We start from the raw sequence: 3,766 nt of genomic DNA, 5'->3' as shown, positions 1-3,766 counted from the left end.
TCGGTTTCACCCTTTATACCAGTGTATTCTGCTTTCTTCCCTTGGAAGAACCTCCCCTGCAGAGATCTATGTGAGCTTCACTGACAGCAGACAGACAACGCATGGAAGCAAGAAAGCAGTTTGGCACAACATGTCTCTGTAGTCAGTGTTCCTTCAAACTTCAAAAACCTGACCCTTCCTTGCCTATTTTTGGCTTATTTATGCTCAGCACAATCTGCTGAAAACCATTTTTGTAATGATTAACTCAGTCCCACATGTACAATAAAGCACGCTCAAATCCATTTGAGGAACAAAGTAAGCTAAATATAGATCAGACGTGAGTTCATTGAAAGTCCTTGTAAAGTATGACACCTTTCATTAAAATAGGTAGTATAGATTGACTGAAAAGAAAAGTTTACGAGAGTGGGTCTGAAGGGCTGTCTTCAGCCGCATCAGCCACACACACTGCGTAGAGGTCAGCCGGTTAGAGAACACATCTGCTTCATGCTTCTGGGTGAAAATTGGGTTTTGTACTCTTTCCCCTGAAGGTACAAGCCCTCTGTGCTTTACCTTCCAGGGTCCCCCTTTGCAGTTGTTCTTAACCTGTGGAACGGAACACTTTTGGTGGTAAAATGACCTTGTCATAGGGCTCACGTAAGAGCACTGGACAACACGGACATTTTCATTACAATTCATAGTAGTAGCAAAATTACGGTTATGAAGTAGCAACAAAAATAATATTGTGGCTGAGGGTTATCACATGGACTGAGTTAAAGGATCAGAGTATTAGGAATGGCGAGAACCACTGCCCTAGTGCATGTCTATGAGCGCAAAAGATCTCTGTGCCTCCAATCCCATGGGTTCTTAGTAATCTACTGACCTCTGTGAGTATTCCAAATAAAACTCATATATTGATAGTTCAAAGCTAGCATCTACAAAGAAGAAAAGCCATGTGATATTTGTCTTTCTGGGTCTGAGTTACTTCACTCAGGATTTTTGTCTCCATCCATTTACTTGCAAATTTTATAATTCCAGTTTTCTTAATGGCTGAGTAATATTCCATGGTGGTAGTGTACCATATGTTCATTATCTGCCCACTAGTTTATGGGCACTTAGGCTGTTTCCATTCTCTGGATATTGTGAATAGAGTGACAATGACCGTGGATGAGCGAGTGTCTCTATAATAGGATACAGTTATTTTGGCATGTGTTCAGGAGTTGTATAAATGGAGCAGAGAGATCTGCTTCCAACTGTTTGAGGCACCTTCATACTGACTCACATAGGCTTTTTGCCTTATCACTGACTCTCATCTGAGCTAACACAAGGCTTGGAAAACATGTAATGAACATGAACTCACGAGCAGCTCAAGTAATGCTCAAAGCAGAGCTTAACGATGCAGCAGTTGCCAGCTGGCAGCTCTGGTAGGACGTTACCTGGGCCTTGCTTGGCACTTTACCTTATGTAGATAAAAGGCTGTGAGAGTTTTTGGGAGGATTAAGGCAAGGCTTGATATGGGACAGAGTAAGCACTCAAGAAATGTCTCTTTACTACTAGCTCCTGAGCACATCAGCTCCTTGTTTAAAGGTCCTTTGTAGAAGGCACCACAGTGTTTCAGCAGCAAGACCACCCACCTTACCCTGTTAGTTCAGTCTCACCTGGAGCTTAAGTTGAGGTGAGACATGTTGCACAGTCCAGGGAGGTTTTCACGTTGCTTTGCAGAGCTCATGCTACGGTCATGTTCTCAGTCTAGAGAAATTTCAGTTTGAATGCCCTGTTCTGCAAGTATGGGATACACACTGAATACATGTATTGTGATTTACAGTTGAGTACTGCACATCGATGTGAATTAATTTAAACCCTCTCCCAGCCCTGTACTGTCTACATTACTTCAGGATGGATGCACGCTCCTGCATGTTTCCGAAATGCACAGGCTCCAGCAGTCTTATACTAGTAGTATCTGTAAGTTGGTAGCTCAGGGAGTTGATAATTTACTGTAGCATTGACATGGAGCTAAAGCAGAGGATGCAAACATCTTTGTAGGAAGGTATGTGCTCACCAACGTTGGCCAAATGCGTTTTCCCTCTTTATATTTTTCTGGAGTTTGTGTCAAACCTCCTCTGACCTGACTTGGAAAAAAAAATCAGTTTTCGTCACCAAATGCCTTAACTTTCCCAAGTGACTAGTTTTCACACATTTGTCTCTCCAGTAATAATGAGAATATGAACATATCAATCTCTCTATCTCTTTTGTTCTTATTTGTCAGTTATAGATTTTAAATATTTTCCTTCTAAACATTTTGATTTTTAGAATTTATTTCTACAAAACTGATTTAGATTTATTCACGCATGTACAGTTTAACATTTTGCTTTATAGTTTAGAGTTTCTTTCTTACATGATTTTCCTTCTTTCTTAGATATGTCCTCTACATTTTTCTCTGGTGAAGGTACTCTCAATTTCTGTTTGCATGAAAAGGCATTATTTTGCTCACGTTCCTCAATGGCAATCCCACTAGGTACGCCTTGGTCATCTTCCCTTGCTCCTAGGATAATATCCTGCACATTACCTGGCTTCTATCACTGCCTCAGTTTCTCTTCTTTAACGGCTGTCTTTTTGGCCAGCATCTCCTACACATTACCATTCTGGGGTTCACTCATCTATGTCTGGATATGATTTTTTTTTTTTTTTGTCAAATTCTTCTTAAGAAATTTGGCCTTTGTTGAATAGAATGATTGATGCTTTTCTCCAATTCTGGAGAATTTTCAGCCATCATCTCTCTTAAAAAGTTATTTGCTTCACTCTCACTATTGCTTATTCTGGGACAAATTTAACCTCCATGGGATTCCTCTTTAGTGATTTCCATTTTCCTCACAACATCACAGGGCAGTTGCTAGGAAACAGAACTGAAACCCAGTTCTTTGGGCTGGAAATTGGCTATATCTCTTTCTTAGTAGCTGTGTGGATCTGGACGGGCTCCTTAATCTTTCTGTGCCTTCATGCCCTTAGTTCTAAAAGCACAGAGGCTGCACTGGGCTTCGTGGCATCCTCATGACTTAAATGAGGCTGCACCTTTCTGAAGAATCTGCACAGTGTGTTTATTCCAATGCTTCCTTTTGAAGAATGTTTATTCTTTATTGCATATAATTCACTAAGTTTTACTCTCTGTGTTTAATGATTCCCTTGAGAGTCTAGTTTTATGACTATACATTTTATTTTCAAAAGTTAACCTTTAAAAAGTTACTTTTAGGTTTTTAATTTTTAAGATGCCTAAGCAAATGACTTTCAAGAGGCAAGACTTCTTAAATTTGCTTTCAAAATATTCTTTTATCGTTTTTCATATTTTATTAGACTTAGAAGCCCCACCCTCACCAAAGCTTCTTCAGCCAGGTTCTTAGAGCTCCTTAGACTAAGATTTCACCATTTTGGGGGGGGAGCTGGGAGGGCACCTGGATTCTTTCAGGTAGAATTGTTTGAATATTTCTCATCCCCTGAAAATACGAACCTGAGCAAGAAGATGTACTGTATCTTGCACCAGAGAGGAATGTTCTCCATGCTTCTTTCCTTTTGAGTCAGCTTAGTGTAGTTGAATTACACTCTGATTTTAACCTTGACTTGAACCATGGCTTTGTCTTCTGTGTTCTCTGTATACTGGCCTGTTATCCTTACCAACCTACATTTCTAGATCCTCCTTTCCCCTAGCCCCCATTGGGAGGTATTCTGTTTATTTCAACCATGAAATGATTTTTTTAAAGCATTTTAAATGATCTTGGTTGTAGCTAGTGTGAGAGAG

The sequence above is a fragment of the Mus pahari genome, chromosome 16 (assembly GCF_900095145.1).
Source record: "Mus pahari chromosome 16, PAHARI_EIJ_v1.1, whole genome shotgun sequence".
Classification (NCBI taxonomy): Eukaryota; Metazoa; Chordata; class Mammalia; order Rodentia; family Muridae; genus Mus; species Mus pahari.
Note: the sequence above shows the minus strand (reverse complement) of the source record.